Genomic DNA, 17,994 nt, shown 5'->3' with positions numbered 1-17,994 from the left:
TCTACGAACCAACAGTTTATGTCATTTCCCCTTATTGGGTTGTGTTTTTTTCCTTATTTATTCTAGGAGCTCTCTCTATATAGTCATGATCAAATACTATTTATAAATTAGATTAGGAATATAAAGAATACAGGGCCCCTTCTATATTTCTGTCCTAGAACTTACGATACTGTATTACCTGTCTCCTCTGCTAGACTGTAATCCCCAGTGTATCAAAATGATACAGATTCTGTGTTTGTGCTATTCATGTCTTACGTTACAAGATTGACATATAGAAGACATTACATTTTTATTGAATGAATATAAGAAGAAAGGTGCTTTTGTATTTCACAAAAGAGTGAATAGCAAATCAGAATGCTTTAAAACCAGTTGTCTAGCGTAGTTTAAAACAGTAGCAAACACCAGAAGAATAAAGAAAACACAGAATAGTGGATAGTCCATTCTCATATTCATTAATAAGTCTCAGAGTAGTTTTAGCCAATATAGTTTGTGAAGTGACTTTTGTCTTGCCTTTTACATCCATTACACAGAACTTACTGCCTTCTCTTGGCAGACTCACTTGTTAATTAAGATGTATACTGTTAGGGTGCATCATATGTAATAGATTTGGGTGCTGCTGGCAGTTTAATTCCTAAACCTTACTTTAGGAATTGAGCTGAAAAGGTACAAAAATGGTATTAAAGAATACTCCAGAGTACAAATCACAGAAGTTTATGCATCAGGCACTTCAGTTTGGTATTTATTTACTTCAGAACAAAATATAACTGTAGGGCAGAGGTTCTCAACCTTCCTAATACCGCAGCCTTTTAATACAGTTCCTGTGGGTCGTGACAGTTGAGAACTGCTGCTCTAGGGATTATATTTTGAAGTTAATTTCAAAACGACAGTTAATGTTGTTTTCCAGAAATTATCTAGGTTAATGGTATAGTCTGTTGAGAGAAGCTATAAAAAAAATTTAGGAACCTGCAAAGATTGACCTTAATTCTACAAACGGGTTGAAAACCCTATTATAATAATAGTAATAATTTTGGGGCATTGTTATAGGATCATAAGGTTTGGAAATTATTTTCACGTAGGATTTTCAATTCTTTTATTTGCAAATATATTTCAGCTGGCTTGTATGTACATTTTAAGGTGCCTTATTGATGACTATTTAAATTCTTAATCTATAGATAATAAACATTAATTTGATAAATGAATTAATGAAAAGCTTGTTGAGAAGTCTACCTGTGAGTCAAATACTTGAGTGAATGTTCTCTCTGCTCGTTCCAGCTCACGCTGCAGGAGTCTGGTACAACTTAGCAGATATGAAGGCTTAGCTGCATTGACTTGGGTATTCGAGAAGATAGGAGTTTGTGTAAGTAGAAGATCAGCTCTTACACTCTCAATCTCTGTAAAAGTAGACTCTGAAAAAGAAAACTTGGCAAAGGATTTTTTTTTCCTGAAAATTGAACAGAATAATTGAAAATAGCACAACAGAGTAATTGCTTTAACACCTGGCCTAGTTGTGGAAGATAGACTAGTGTTGTAAAGACAAGAAGGTCTGTCTTGTATTACAAGTTTTTACCAAAAAATCCTAAGACTCTATCCACCTAGAAGGTTATTTTCAGAATGTTATTCACCATCTGTATGGAATTTGTGAGTAGGGAACCAACCAGAAGCAGACCAAGTTAAGATTTCTTATTGTGTAAAGATACTTTTTTATATTTTATAGAGTAGAATTTTTGTTCGTTGTTTAGCTAAAATTCAAAATTTACACTCAAAGAGACAAAGGTATTTCATTTTCCTATGAGACAGTGCTTTTTAAATTGTAAGTCCCAGAATCTTCAGAGAGGGAAGGTCATTTTCTGATAAGCCAGTAAAATCTTGATAGCACTGCTGTGGGTACTAAGATAAGATTCGGCAGTTTATACTTTGTACATGGAAAGGATGGTACCGAACTCTTTGAGTGCAGGGATTATCTTACTGCCTCTTAGTTCCCCTTAGTATTTTTTTTACCATGTAGCATACAGAAAACAAGAAAAGACAAAATAGAGGGTATGGGTAGATAGAGAAAAGACCAAAAGCAGTGAACACTCTGGTTGCTGTAGAGCAGGTGACCCTGGCATTCTCCCAGGAATGTGAAGGAAGACCATGTATTCATGCCTTTGAGATGGCTTTTTCGGTATGAAAACTCATTGTTAGATCACAGCTCTACTTCATCCAGTTATATTTTCTGTCCAGATTATCATGAGGAGATTTGAGGAAAAAAGCATAGTATTAATCTTAAATGCTTAGTAGTATACTTCCAAAATATCCTACCATTTTATTATTTTTTTCTCTTTATCCTCTCCCTTTTAAAATCATCTGTTCACTCTTCCTGACTTCTTTTTTGTTATTTAAACATTTTTAACATTCCACTTTAATGGAGTACTTTTAACTGTTTTCCCCTTTTATATTTTTGACTATTATAGCTCTTAATATAGTTTTTTAAGTAACTGATTTAGGGATTAGAATACACAGCATGACTTTTCACAGTCTACTTGGAATCCACATTTTGCCACTGTAAGTACAATATGTAAACAATCATCTATTATAGAGGATTAAACATCATACTTACTACAACAGTCACCCGTATCATAACTCATCTGAGCTATAGCTCCATCCATAGACAATCTTACCAGAAAATGTTAACCAATTTTTGTTTTAAACCATCAAAGACTATTATAAAGAATTCATGAGGAAGAGTTTTTATATTTATTCAAATAACTTACCATTCCTCTTCATTTTCCTTTATTCCTGATTGTGCATGTTTTCTTCTGGTATTATTTTTCTTCCGTCTGAAGAATTTCCTTCAGTAATTCTTTTAAAGCAGGTCCGTTGACACAGATTCTTTTAAGTTTTCCTTCATCTGACATCTGAGGATGTCTTGGTGTAATTTTCATCCCGAAGGATATTTTCACTGGATGTAGAAGTCTGGCTGGACAGTTATTTTTTTCAGCACTCTATTAAGGTTCTACTTCCCTTTGGCCTCCATTGTTTCTGATGCAAAATCTGCAGCCACCTGAATAGTTTTTCTCCTAGCAAAAATGTGTCATTTTCTGTGGTTGCTTTTAGGACTATTTTCTTTTTTCTTTTTTTTTAGAGTCCACTTTTGTCGCCCTCGGTAGAGTGCTGTGCGTCACAGCTCACAGCAACCTCCAGCTCTTGGGCTTAGACGATTCTCTTGCCTCAGTCTCCTGAGTAGCTGGGGCTACAGGTGCCTGCCACAATGCCTGCCTATTTTTTTTTTTTTAATTGCAGTTTGGCCAGGGCCAGGTTAGAACCTGCCATCCTCGGTATATGGGGCTGCGCCCGATTCACCAAGCCACAGGCACTGTCTAAGACTATTTTCTTTGTCTTTAATTTTCAGCAGTTTGATTGTAATATGTTAGAGCAGGATTTCTCTGGGTGTATGTATCCTGTTGGGATTCACTGAGCATCTTGAATCTGTAGGTGTTCATCAGACTTGGAAATTTCCAGACATTATTTCATGTACACTTTCTGCCTTTTACTCTTCTCTCCTAGAATTTTGATGCCATGATTATTAGACTTTTTCTTATTTTTTCACAGGTACTTGGCATTGTGGGTTTTGTTTTCATTTTCTGTTTTTCAGATTGAATGATTTCTAATGTTTGTCTTCAACTTCATAGTCTATCCTTCTGTCATCTCCATTCTACTCTTGAATCCATATAATGAGTTTTTAATTTTGGTTATGCTATTTTTCAGCTCTCTAATTGCCACATGGTTCTTCTTATGTTTTCTATTTCTTTGAAAAAGAAAATTGCTGAGATTTTCCATTCATTTTAAGAATACTTTCCTTTGTTGAAGCTTTTTTTTTTTTTTTTTTTTTGGCCAGGGCTGGGTTTGAACCTGCTACCTCCAGCATATGGGGCCAGCACCCTACCCTTTTGAGCCACAGGCACCGCCCTATTGGAGCATTTTTCTTTTTCTTTTTTTTACATTGGTAAGTTAGTTCTTTATTCTAAAAGAAAAATATCTAAGTTTAAACTTCTTTTAGAAAAACAGACATTGTATTTATCTGCTCTCTGAGACTGATGGAAAATGCAGATTTCCACCCTATCTGCAGTAGGTGCATATACCCAGACCTGACCAGGATTTGCATAGGCAGAAACGTTAAAAATGGATGTGGATTGTAGAGGACTGAATATCATGCTAACATAAGAAAACCATGAAAGACACTTCCCCAGGTACTTACAGTCTTTTTCATTAACCAAATTTCTCACTGCCCCTAAGAGTCTGAACACAAATATTCATAGTTTTTCCTACAGGTCTACATACATTCCCCACAACTTACTTTTATCCTCTGTTGAAACCAGGAGCATTTTTCTTAAAGGCTGCTGTGAAATAGTTGTCTATGCCATCCAGGAGTTGGTGATTATTTCTTCCCGTTTGAAATGAAGACTTTCCTGGTCCTTGGTGTGATGAGTAGATTGGTTTGTGCCCTGCACATTTTGAACACAGTGTTATTAGACTCTAGCTCTTGTTTAAATCCCACCGGGAATGTTGACGTTTGTGTTTTAGAAGATAGTCAGCCTGGTTGTTCTAACCAGCTTTCCTGGTGGATTGTGATTCCAGTGTCACTTCAGCTTTCAAAGTCTTTGCGGTGTTATTTGGATCTGTCACACATTTATACTACCCAGTAGTGACCAGTCTGGGACATGAGCGATTATCTGTCCTGAAGTTTAGTTCTCAGAATCTACATGTGCTAATTTAGGGTAAATTCTATGCTTGCACAGCCCAGAGGTGAGTTCAGAGTTTCATAAACAACTTTAAGAGTCACTTTTCTGAGATCCTTTTTTTCTGTAATCTTAGTACTTTTGGTTCCCTTCTTGGGGCTTCCTAGGCAGGAATTCGGGGTTTTAATTACCCTGCCCTGCTACCCTCTGCATAAAATTCTGTCTATGTCTAGGGCCAAGTCTGAGGGCACCTGAGAAAGGAAGAAAAAGTAACAGGGGGTTGCCCACCCTCCTGGGATGCAGATCCTCTAATCAGAAGTTTTCTTGCCTCAAGCTTGGCCACCTGGTCAGAGGTGCTTGCTGGGCCAACTTTAGCACCAGTAGGTGCTACAGGACTGGGAGTGTCTGAGACCCACCCTGAGTGGGCTCTGCCTGTAGCTGGATCTCACACTAAAGTGAGCAGCTTTGAGGCAACCACTTTCACTATGAAGTGGCTGTGAAATGTGAATCTGGAAAGGAGGGCTGAATTAAAATGTTTTTTAATGTGAAATTAAAGTGTTCAAATTTTATCCTTTAGAGTATAAGCATTGAAGAACTAGGATACTTTTTTAGATCAAACAATAGATCTCATAAAATAGATTTAAGATTATATATAGAAGAGCCCTTTACTTTATAAAGGGCTCAGCACCCTCTAGACGCTTAATTTTACCACAAGTGAGAAGAAAAGAATTAATAACCCTGCTGTTGAAAATAAAAATGAGATCCAGACCAGTGACATTTTAACGTTTTCTTAAAAATCTGTCAGTAATTTTTTTTAGTTGTTTCAGGACCCTTACAGTAAGGCCGATGGGTAGTAGAATTATGAGATTTTTTTTTCCCTTCTGAATTTATATTACATTTAGATGCATTATTAAGAATTTTTAACCCATAGGGGTTTTGACACAGCCCATGGGAATTTCCAATTATATATCAATTCATAGAAATCCATTTACATTTTAAAAGCCTCCCTTCTTGTTTCAGCTCGCAGAGAAGTTGATTACCATAGGACACAATGCTAATGGCAAAACATTTTGTTACCTGATAGGCGCATGGAGATGGACCCGTATTTACATTTGTACTGTTGGTTTTCTGACTCAGTAACAAAGGTACAGTGAGTACTGCTTTCCAAAGTGAAAGAAAATCTGTGTGAAGCGTCTAGCAGGAAAAATCTGTTAGTGGAAGTTGTTTGAGATTACTAGGCAGTATGGAATGGGAATATAAACTTTGTGCTCTCCTCTGAAAAATCTTAAATCTTGTTCATATTTTTGCTTAAACATGGCCAACTATAGCACTGGAATGCTAATCACAAAAATGATGTATCCTCCTGATTCTCAACTCATCCTCTTCTGTTTTCTCTCTCAAATTCACATTCCTAATCATGCTTTTTAGTAGTTAGATTGTTAAGTGCTTCAAATGAATACTTAAACCTAAATTACAAGTAAGTGACAGATTTGCGAGCTCTCTTGTCATCTCTGAAATGAGCCCTTCCTCCTCATTATGTCTGAGGAAATGAGACCTGACGCGGGCCTCCGTGCGTAGGGAATGATAGGAGGTTCTGTGGTTACAAATGGAAATCCTATAAAATGGGACAGGTGATGAAAAAGTGCTTCACCTCCCACCCCCAGACAGAGTCTCTCTCTGTCAACCTGGGTAGAGTGCCGTGGCGTCATCACAGCTCACAGCAACCTCAAACTCTTGGGCCCAAGTGATCCTCTTGCCTCAGCCTTCCAAGTAGCTGGGACTTCAGGTGCCCACCACAAAGCGCAGCTAGTTTTTCTATTTTGAGTAGAGATGAGGTTTCACTCTCACATGGGCTCATCTGGAACTCCTGACCTCAAGCAATCCTCCAGCCTCGGCCTCCCAGAGTGCTAGGATTACAGTCAAGAGCCTCCATACCTGGCCTGAAAAAGTGCTTTTTTATTATCTCCCTTTTGCCAGTACCTTAAGGGTAGATCTATAGAAGTGACAGAGAGTCCTTATCTTTAAGCACACAAGAGCCTGTGAAGGTAAGACATGCAGACTCCTAAACCACTAGTAAGGTGGTAAGTGTTATGGGATAATCAGTGAACCAGGCACAGTGGTAATACAGATTATAGACAAATTGCCGGACTTTTTTCTGGAGAGGGGACTTGACAGTAGAATGTGCTGCGGAAAACTAGAGGGAGGGATTAGAGAGATGGTGAGGAAGAGTCAATAAAAAAGAAATGCATGGACCCAATCTAGCTTCCTCTCCAATAAGCAGAAGTGCTTCCGTAAACAAGCCTCACACTGACACACACACAGAGAAGGATTTATGCTAATACTTTATAAAAGGCCAGAGTGAACATAAAGTAACCAAAATGTTTAGTACAGATTTAGTAACTGCTATGTAGAATAATCTACCTATAAGTCTCTGGGTAAAAATAATAGAGTAATTAATGATTTAGGATTAACTAATTTAAAAGGACCGTGTAGGAGGAAGAAGGCAGCCTGTCAAAAATTATGACATAACAATTAAATGATCATGGGAAAAGTAGTCCCACAGTATTTTAAGAAACATTTATGGGCCAGGAAAATGTACAAAGTCATATTTGTACATACACAGGTCATTACGATAGTTTTGAGATACACAAAACTCAAGAAATGTGAAATCTGCACAGACAGAAACAAATGAAGTCCTCCCAGCAATACGGATAGCTGAGCAAGCTGAAACTTGCTTGGGTGAATCAGAAAAGACACTGTCATCTGTTTCTCGGAAGTGAAATAATGGACCATCATACAGTCTGTCTAAGAACTTTTGTAGTCACCCATGTGCTCTGGAAGATGTGAGAGTGTGATAGTGATCTGTGTAAAGAGGAACTGGACACGGTCCATACCCCAGAGGAATCTGATACAATAGAGAAGATAGACAGGTGTACTAGTAATTCCCCAAGGAGTAAATTAAGGAGGGCCTTGGCGGAATTGTGCCCGGGGCTATGCAGTGTGGACATCAGCAAGTTTTTAAATAGGAATGTTAGCTTTGCTGGGAACCCGTGGCTTTTAGATCTCTAAACAGTGAGTCTTGGAGGGGGGCTAGAGGGACTTCTTTTAAGACTTAATCCAAAGGTACTATTCGACCTAAAGGTGCTGCCACTTTTCCTCTGGGTTTTTGTTTTAGAAACTAATAATTTAGAATAGTGATGATGATTTAACCCAGAATTGTACGCTTAAAATGATCAGAATGGTACATTTTATGTATATATATTTTGCCACAATTTTTATTTATTTTTTTTGAAAAGTACATTCCTTTCAGGTTAATGTGAGGGTACAAACAACCAGGTCAAAATATTAGATTTTGTTAGGTAGAGTCCCTCTTGTGTTTACCACAATTTTTTAAAAAAATTAAAAACCAATGTTTCACCTTTTTATGAATAGTATTTTCTTCATTCTCTTGAAGCTCAGTTTTACATCTTCATATTTAAGAAGTTCTTAAATTTAACAATCAAAGTGTTATGCATCGATTCTGTCTGGGATCTCTGAGCCATCCAGCTATTCAGTGGACCTGGTTGGGTTGCTGAGTAAAACAAGCAAGTTTGGCTGAGTCAAAGTGAAATCAGAGTATGGGGGAGTGGAAAATAAAGCAGCTGGGACTCCCAGTGCAGCGCAATAGAAGGAAATGTGGGGGTTTTTTGTTTGGTTGGGTTTTTTTGAGGCAGAGTCTCACTTTGTCACCTTTGGTAGAGTGCCATGGTGTCACAGCTCACAGCAACCTCAAACTCCTAATCTTAAGCGATTCTCTTGCCTTCGCCTCCCAGTTAGCTGGGACTACAGGTGCCCACCTGGCTATCTTTAGAGATGAGATCTCGCTCTGGCTCAGGCTGATCTCGAACCTGTGAGCTTCCAAGTGCTGGAATCATAGGTGTGAGCCACCACGCCCAACTCTGCAAATGTGTATTCAAAGTATAGATAAAGCATCGTCTTTTAAACCTAAACTTTTCCAGAAAGATTGGAAAAGGGTCCCCTTGCACAGGAGAGGTGACCCCACACAAAGGCAGTTCACAAGTGTAAGTATCTCATCGCAGCTCCCCCCATGATTATAAAAGTTCGTCATTGGTTCCCTGAGGTCCTTAGGTATTCTTGTCTACTTATTGGTTATGTAGGTTACCTCAGTTACCACGTGTGCCCATCTTCCTTCCTTTTTAGCCGTAAGTGCCACCTGTTACTTTCCTGATAGTTGCATGGTGGTGTCTGTTAGTCTTGTGATGTTGTGACGTTTGCTGTGTGTCCTGTTCTGTTACCATCACTCAACTTTGTGTCACAAGGGTCTCAAAACTCATTATATGGAGGAGGCCAGAATTTTCTCCTGTTTCCCCTTTCTGTCCTTAATCAGTTTCCCAATCAATTTGAATTGATAAGATCCATTATCAATTTGAATTTAGAAAGTTGTATTTATGGGACAAAATATTTTTTAATAATAATAATTTATGAAGCATCTTATGTTCTCACAGGTGTCCAGCCTGTGGCCCATAGGCCTCATGCAGATTATTTGAGGACAATTTTGCTTCTCTGTGGTGTTGGATATTGTGAAAAGTATGTAGGAATCTTTTTGTCTGTCTGTTTTGCTCGTCAACTTGTGTTAGTGTTTGTGTATTTAATGTGTGGCCCAAGACAACTCTTATTCTTTGGATGTGCAGCAGAAAAGAAAAAAGATCAGACACCCATGCAAGCTTCCCAAATATTACAAATGGAAATATTTGTTGTATGCTAATACTCATGAACAGCAATCCTTATTTGTACTTGGAGGAAACTAAGATGTAGACTACATAACTAACTTTAAATTTATCAAAACGATCTAGAATTTAAAATGTCTTACCCCTTTCCTGTGCTCAGAGAAATGGCCATGTTATCTTCCTGAGATTGTGTAAGTTTCATTCTATTTTTTGCCATGCAAATATTAAAATACACATTGATATCCTGACAGATATTCATGTTTCCTTCCCAATTTCTTATACTGCTGAGTCTCATAGTAGTGGTACTTGTTGGAGACGGTTGGACTTTTTCCCCACCCATCATGATGAATGTATTCCTAGAAAAGATGAAAAACCGGGATTATATTGACTTGGAAACATGCTAGCAGTTTAAATGAGAAAAAAAAAACAAATCACAGCATTATGATGAGAGAATTTGGGATCAGAGAGAGATTCTGTTTCTAAAAAAGAGGTTGGCAAAAGACAGATAAATTGATCTGTTTTAATTAAACCAAACCAATAGTCCTTTTAAATGAATATTAAAAAGATGTGCCCAGGAGTATCTGAACATAACGTGTTACAAATAAAACCTTGAATAACTGAAACTTTGACCTGTCTACCAAAGAGAGATGTGACTGTACTGTTAACCAAACTGTTGCCAGATGAGTAAAAGATATGTAAAAGATTTTAATCCCAGCCCTCTTTTATTCATTACAGTCTTCTTGTGCCTCATTATCTTAATGGTGTAATCTAGTGCTGATTGAAGTGCACCTGAATGCAGTCAGGGCCTCATCGGTGCTGATGAGCTCCACGTAGTCAGGCCCTGTCTGCAGAGTGCTCACAGATTATATGTCTCTACGCGTTCGCCCATGTCTTCAGCCGTGCACCTTTTACATTTCAGGAGTCCCATGTCTTTTTACGCTCACTTGAATTATTTAAAAGAGTTTCCTATTTTAATAGTTGATCTTACACTAACAGTGAGCTTTATGCAAGCCAAGATACTATGGAGATTCCAAAATCTTTCTTTCCCAAATCGTCAGATTGAATATAGATATGAGTCTGTATTTTTGAAGAGTAGAGGGTTTGATGCATATAATAAAAATAAATGACAATGTCCGTTCATTGAATTTCTATTGTACTACAGGTTTCATAAAACAATTTATTTTCTGAAAAACTTACTAAATGCTGCTTTAATCCCTCAAACTAGATTTACTCATTGTCAGATGAAGGTTATGTTTGCAGACTAGATGATTGATTGTGGTGCACCTTGATCTCTGGCATGGGTATTTTCATGATGCTCAGAGCTAAGTGACGCATTGAACATATGGGCCTGATGCAAGGTCAAGCAGTCTGACCCCATCCCCCTCATCGGGATAAACGAAAGGACTTGGATGTTAGTAAGAGCGGAGTGGAGTTTTCCCCAGGGATACTGCGGGCTCACTCGTCAGGTGTGATCTCCTAATCCCTCTTTCGTAGGTTCCATGATAATCACATCCCTTCTCCTTCACACAGTTGTTTTATAGAAAGAGTAAAATGAAGTTGATTTGGCTTTTCTGAAGTACGCAGTTCTAGTCTTGCCTCCGGGTCATTCTTGGTTTACTTTTACAGATGGGCTAGTCTCTATTTTGTGCAGATTTTTCTAGTTTAATTCTCAGGTGGAAGTCTTGTTTACCTTTTGTGTTTGAGGGTCTTGAGTCTCCCACATACATGTTCTCTCTCCCAGTACAGTTTTAAATCCCTGGATAGTTCCCTGCATAATGAGAAATGGAATAAATATTTCTAAGGTAGAATAGTTGTGATTATGCCATTTCTACCTTGCCTATGAAATACAGTAGATATTCTATAATTGATGACAAAGTTTGTCTCCATTGAAATTGAATAACAGCTATAAATCTCTGATTCACATTATAAAATTATAATAATAATTTTTTGGGACAGGCACTTTGACTCACACCTGTAATCATAGCACTCTGAGAGGCTGAGGTGGGTAGATTGGTTGAGCTCAGGAGTTTGAAACCAGCTTGAGAAAGAGTGAGACCTCGTCTCTACTAAAAATAGGAAAATCAGTTGGGCATTGTGGCAGGCACCTGTAGTCTCTATGTAGGAGGCTGAGGCAGGAGGCTCACTGGAACCCAGGAGTCTGAGGTTGCTGTGAGTTAGGCTTACTCCACAGCACTCTAGCCTGAACAACAGAGTAAGACTGTTGACTTTGTCTCAAAAGAAAAATTAATTATGGGGCAGTGCCTTGGCTCAAGGAGTAGGGCACCAGCCCCAGCCAAAAACTGCAAAAAAAAAAAAAAAAAAAAAAATTATGCTTTATTCAATTTTTAATTTTAAAAATGTGTTATGAAGTATTTTTGACATTCACAAGGAATAAGACTTCTTGTGTGCCTGCTTTTATGAAACAGAGCAGGGATAGGTGAGGCACTTGGATACCTTCTGGTACTTACTACCTTGGCCCACTGTACTTGAATATGACCAACCTGGATCTGAGGGGATGTAATTGCCGAGGCCTTAGTAATGAACATTTTGGTCACACTCCAAGTGAAGCCACCAAGTTCTAACAAGGTACTTAGGGTGAAGGTGAGGGAAATGTAGAATGGTTAATGGAGGAGGCTAAAGGTGAGTATCAGCCATGGGGCTTTAGTTCATACCATTAACCTCCCTCTTCTAAGGTTCTCCTTAGGAAGGGAGACCCGTGAAACTCTCCCTCAGGAGGAGCTTCTCCCTGAGATAATTATGCAGTGCATAGTGGACTGTGGTGACTGTGAAACAGATCACTGAAATTTCCTCTTGCAAGGAGCATAATTGACTAACATCCCCAGTTATTGCTCGTCTGGGTGAACCATTGTGTTCACCCTGAGCCAGGTTTCCTGTTGTCTGTTTTAAGCTCATAAGCATAGGACATTTTTGCCCTAGGGAAATGGAAAACCCTTCTAGTAGGTGAGACGGTGGGGTTGAACCTCTCTTGGTCTGGCACTGTTTCCCCCTTTCTTGCCTTCTTCCCTCTCAGGCTACTGTAACGGTTCAGAAGCATCTACTGTTTCCTGCTCCCTTTCCACAAACTTCACTTTCATGTTAAATCCTGTCTTGGCACAGGCTTCTTGGCAGCTGCAAACACGATTAATATTCTTGTTTCAACCCTCTGGATGCTGCAGAATACTAAGAAAGAGAGAGAAACGTATATTTGTGTATATCCTCCTTTCATTCAGTTGGTTTTGACTCCGTATATTTTGAATCTTGACTCTTGTTATTGTCTGAACATGTATTTAGAATTTCTAAGTCCTCTTAATTAATCAACATGGATATAACTTTGAAATGCCCCATGTCGTCCTTTTTGCCTGAAGTCTACTTTAGTAAAAATAGAATATTTCCCTTTTGTTTTCATGGTCTTTCATATGTCTTTTTTCTTCCTTTTACTTGTAACCTGTGTCTTTATATTTAAAGTAGGTTTCCTGTGTACAGGATATGGTTGAGTTTTAAAATTTTATCCCCTGGTCTGATAGTCTCTGCCTTTTAAGTGGATTGTGTAGAACTGGGATTGACAAAATGATTGTCTATAAAAAGCCACATAGTAAATATTGTGGGTTTTGTGGAGTGTATATTTTTTTTTTTTTACAGTTACTCAGCTCTGTCATTGTAATGCAAAAGCAGCTATAGACAACATAAATGAATGTATGGCTGTGTTTCAATAAAACTTACCTAAAAATAGGCAGTGAGTCAGATTGGGCCCATTGCTGTAGTTTGTCAACTATTTATATTCGATTTAACTATGGACATAGTTGACTTTCCACAAATATTGTAATTTATTGCACTTACCTCAATGATAAGAAATGCTATTTTTCTTCATTTGTGGTTTATTGAAGACTTTAAGGTTTTTTATAAGATTAATTTTCCTTCCCCCTTCCACTGTTAAAATAGGATCAATTTTCCTTAAAAGTCATGAGAGGAGTGAGTTCTAATTCTATGGAATGTGCTCCTAACAGACTCAGTCTCCTGCAGACAAAATATATAACTCTGATTCAATTTTTAAAAGTATACAAGAATTCTGGGGATTGAACAAAAGCAGGCACATTTTCAAGGGTATTCAAATCTTTGAGGATGAGGTTGTACAGTGTACATACTGAATTTTGTAGCATTGGCCTGCGTGGGCCAGAGACATGGAATGTCTGTATGTATGACATGGAATAGCTAAGACTTCTGTGGCCTATTGAACCAGGAGATGGAGGCTTGGGCAATCATATCAGAGGAGGTAATCTAGGAGAGACAGCTAGAGAAGTAGAGGTCCAAATTCTTTGGATGAACTCTGAAATTTTTGCTTGATCTAAACATGAATGAAACAGCTTCAAATTAACAGCTGAGGCTTAAAGAATGTAGCTGTGTATTGAACTGCCAGCCATTGCGGATGAGACTGAAGTTTGAGTCTAATCAAAATAATTGCCCATTACAACAAAAACCTCAGTCATTTTTAGAAGACTACAGCCAAACTCAGAGTCTGTGAAATATAATACTCACCATGTCCTGGATATAATCCAAAATTACTTGACATACAATGAGCTAGGAATATATGTCAAGAAAAAAGACAATCAATAGAGGCTTACTGGGAGATGACCAAGATGGCCCGGAGATATAGCACAGGGACTTTAAAGCAGCTATTCTAACTGCTCAATGAATAAAAGAAAAGATGTTTACGATGAATGGAAACTAGAATATCTTAGAGAAACAGGACATGTACAAAAAAGAACCAAGTAGAAAATTGAGAAATGAAAGGTACAATATCTGAAATTTTAAAATCAGAGGCAGAATAGGGAGGGCAGAGGAAAGAATTAAGTAACTTAATAGTAGAGCAATAGAAATTTCCCAATCTGAAGAAGAAAGAGAAAAAGCTATTAAATAAACTAAAAAGGGGAAAAAAATATGAAAAATGGGCAGACACTGAAGGTCCTGTGGAGCAACAGCAAAAGGTCCCCTATCCAGTTAGAATCCCAAAGGAGACAAATAGAGGAGGTGGCAGAAAAAGCGTTTGAAGACATGAGGGCCAAGATATCTCCAAACTGGTAAAAGACATAAATCATCACCTCTAAGAAGTATAATGAACCTCAAATAGGTATAAATACGAAAAAAAAAAAACAAACCCGAAGTTCATTATATACAAATTGCTAAAAATAATATTGAAGTGGTCATCAGAGAAAAATGACACATTACATATAGAAGAACAATTATGTGTGTTCCCATGAACTTCTCGTCAAAATATATGGAGTTAGAAGACAGTGGAATAAAATACTTAAAGTGTTAAAAGGAACAGAAAAGAAGAAAGGAGAGAATTCGATGTTATTGGGAGAATTAAGTGTGTGTTTTCCAAACTGAATTTTATCCCATGAATATGTTTTGAAATCAATTTAGTGAAGTATAGTCAGGATTTTTTAAAACTGGAAGAAAATAATATAGAAGAGAAAATTATCAGAGTACATTTCAAATAGTCAGGTTAAATGTTGTCACGTGAAACTTTGATTTGGATTTTCCATACATTGACTTGCACATTCATCTATGCGCATACTGGGTTCGTTTCTTCCCATTGTTTACAGTAAAAGGAAAAGTGTAAGTCACTGCTTTCGATTGTTTCATCATGAGAAAAACTTTGTAAGGCAGGAATTATCTCCATTTTGCCAATGAAACCAAGACTCTGTTAAGTTAAATAATTTGCCCATGGTCATGCAGCTAGTTAGTGCCTGTACCTGAATTTCATGCAACTCTTTTGATCTCAAAACAACTTCTTTTGGCTGATTTCAAAACATTCAACATGCCCTTTTGTCATGCTTGACATGAGGGAAGAAGAAGAAGAGCTCAGTCTCCATAAGCAGACTTACTGTGGCAGCCCAGCGGTCAAGGAGATGACCCCTATTTCTCTGACCTCATGGAAGAAAGCCAGAATGATTTCCCAACCATCAAAGGCTGCTCTAGCTGCATCGGCCTCAGATACAAGGAAGGCAACAAATTTTAAAAGGCCTATGACTCAAAACCATGCTGTTCATCTCATTGCTCGATGAGTAGTGATTGTCTTAGTAAACAGCAACTATTTGCATGTATGTCTGTCTGCTTTGGATGGAAGTCAGTGTATTCACCTAGAATTTCGATTAGTAATTAAAACTCTCCTTATCTCTTTCAGTGGACTTATCTTTCACATAAAAGATCTTTTAACTAACATTGCCAATGCACTTCTTTCTTGTAGCAATATTAAAACCTACCACAACTCCTACAAACAGGCTATCACTCAAATGCTTGGCAGTGTTGGAGGGGAAAGGTTATTCTTGTAACCAAGTTAAGTGCTGTTACGTAATCTGAAAATTGTCTGGCGAGGTGTTAGGAAAGAATAGTTGATGATATGGAGGATTTCAAAGCAAAGCAAGGTGCAGGTCCAGTGTTTAGGGAGCCATTGCAGACATGATTTAAATGACTGTCTTTAGTTTACAAATATTTTGTTTTTAAAGGGTAAAGTCATGCATGAGTACATTTCCTGGTTATACACAAAAGATCAAGCAGCCTTACAAATGAAGAGTTTCAAATGTAGGTAATTTTTTAAAATTTTTTTTATTAAATCATAAACACTTAGATCATGTATACATTAATGCATTTATGGGGTACAATGTGCTGATATCATATAGAATTAGGAATGCTTACATCATACTGGTTAATATATACCTCATCTTGTTTACTTAATTATTAAGACATTTATACTTAATAGATCTGACATGTACCCATACATGTACACCATAGGTGTGATCCCACCATTCACCCTCCCTTGATCTGACTAATCTGACCTCCCCCCTCCAAATGTAGATAATTAAAGATTAAATACTAAAAACTGGTGAGCAACCCAATATTGAATGCCAATGTCAATGTGGTTATTGATGAATTAAAACTAATAGTTAAGGGCAGCTCAAAAGGGTAGGGTGCCTGCCCCATATGCCCGAAGTGGTGGGTTCAAACCAGCCCTGGCAAAAAAAAAACAAAAACAAAAACTAATAGTTAAGGGTGAGAAATGAATTAGATAAGAATGCAGTTAATAGAGGAGAGATGTTATCTGGAATTCTCTGTACCTTAGATATTCAGTTAATTCTTCATGTATCTGTAGAGTCAATGTACTGACCCCGGCACCACCACCTCCTCTACCCTTTCTCTCTCTGCACCAGAAAATATCAGCCCCTGTCTGAGGTTGGGGTCCCTCTTTTGTCTTCAAGCATTGGTTAGTGGAGTAGCCCTTCAGCCCATCTGTTTCAAGGCACTGCCAGTGATATCCCAAATTATATCAGTACAGATGCCTCTTCTGAATTCCTACCACATACCAATTTATCACTCTAAAGTTATAGTAGTGCCTATTGGCACCAACGATTGTATTCTTTTCATATCTTATTTTTCTCATTATAGCAGGAGGGAAGACCAAATGGTTGCATTATAGCACTGCTTTAGTTTAACTATAGTATTTACACTTACTGTAGAATGCAGAACTCCATCTCATTTCTGCTGCTTAAGCTAACAATGTTTGTCTTTTGTGTGTTGAGCAGTTTCATAACTTGTTACATAATTGTTCCCACCTCTTCTATCATGTCCCCTCAGGTTACAGACGTCACAGGATGGATGGAAAATAACAAGATTCAAGATAAGAATCTGCATGCCGAAGGAAGAATTCCGCTTTCAAACTATCCCCCAAATGTTTTCTGGATTTTAGACATCACATTTTGAATTGTTTTTTAGAGACTAAATATACAGACAATGGCTAAACCATATGAGGTCTGGCAATTAAGTTCACAAACTAGCCACTGTGTGCTTACATTGGCAGCACTGTACAAATAGTCAAGTTTCATAATCAGTGTCTCCCAGTCACTGTGGTGTGGACGTGTGGCCGTGTCTTGCTAAGTGGCATTCATTATTGTTGCACATTTTTGTGTGTCATTGCGAGAATGTCAGAGCTTGAATTAGAGCAACAAACAAACATTAAGTTTCTGGTTAAACTTGGCAAGAGTGGAGGTGACATCAGGGACATGTTAGTCCAAGTTTATGGAGAAAATGCCATGAAGAAAACAGAAGTGTATAAATGGATTAAATGTTTTTCTGAGGAGGGAGAAATTATCACTGATGCACAGAGGTCAGGGAGGCCAGTAACAAGCAGAACTGATGAAGACATTGCAAAAATTCAACAAATTGTGCATCAAAATTGTCAGCAAAGTGAGAAAAACAGGAAAATCTTAACGGAAAATCTTGGTGTACAAAAGATGTGTGCAAAAATGGTTCCAAAAGTCCAGAACTCTCACCCAGGATCTCAAAGCAACCAGTCCAGGCAGCCAACCACAACCCGTGTAACAATCAGTCCAGAATGGTCAGGACTTGGTCAGTGACTGCTGGTTTCCCTAAGTTTTGCTCCTGCATCCTACTCAGGACCAACTGCATACAGCCAAATATGCTTCCCAAACTCATCCCGTATGACCCCTCACTTCTAGTTAACATGCCTCCAACTTCCCTGTCCCAGCACCCCC

Source organism: Otolemur garnettii, unplaced genomic scaffold, assembly GCF_000181295.1.
Source record: "Otolemur garnettii isolate 467f Iridium unplaced genomic scaffold, OtoGar3 scaffold00017, whole genome shotgun sequence".
Classification (NCBI taxonomy): Eukaryota; Metazoa; Chordata; class Mammalia; order Primates; family Galagidae; genus Otolemur; species Otolemur garnettii.
This window is presented reverse-complemented; position numbering follows the sequence as displayed.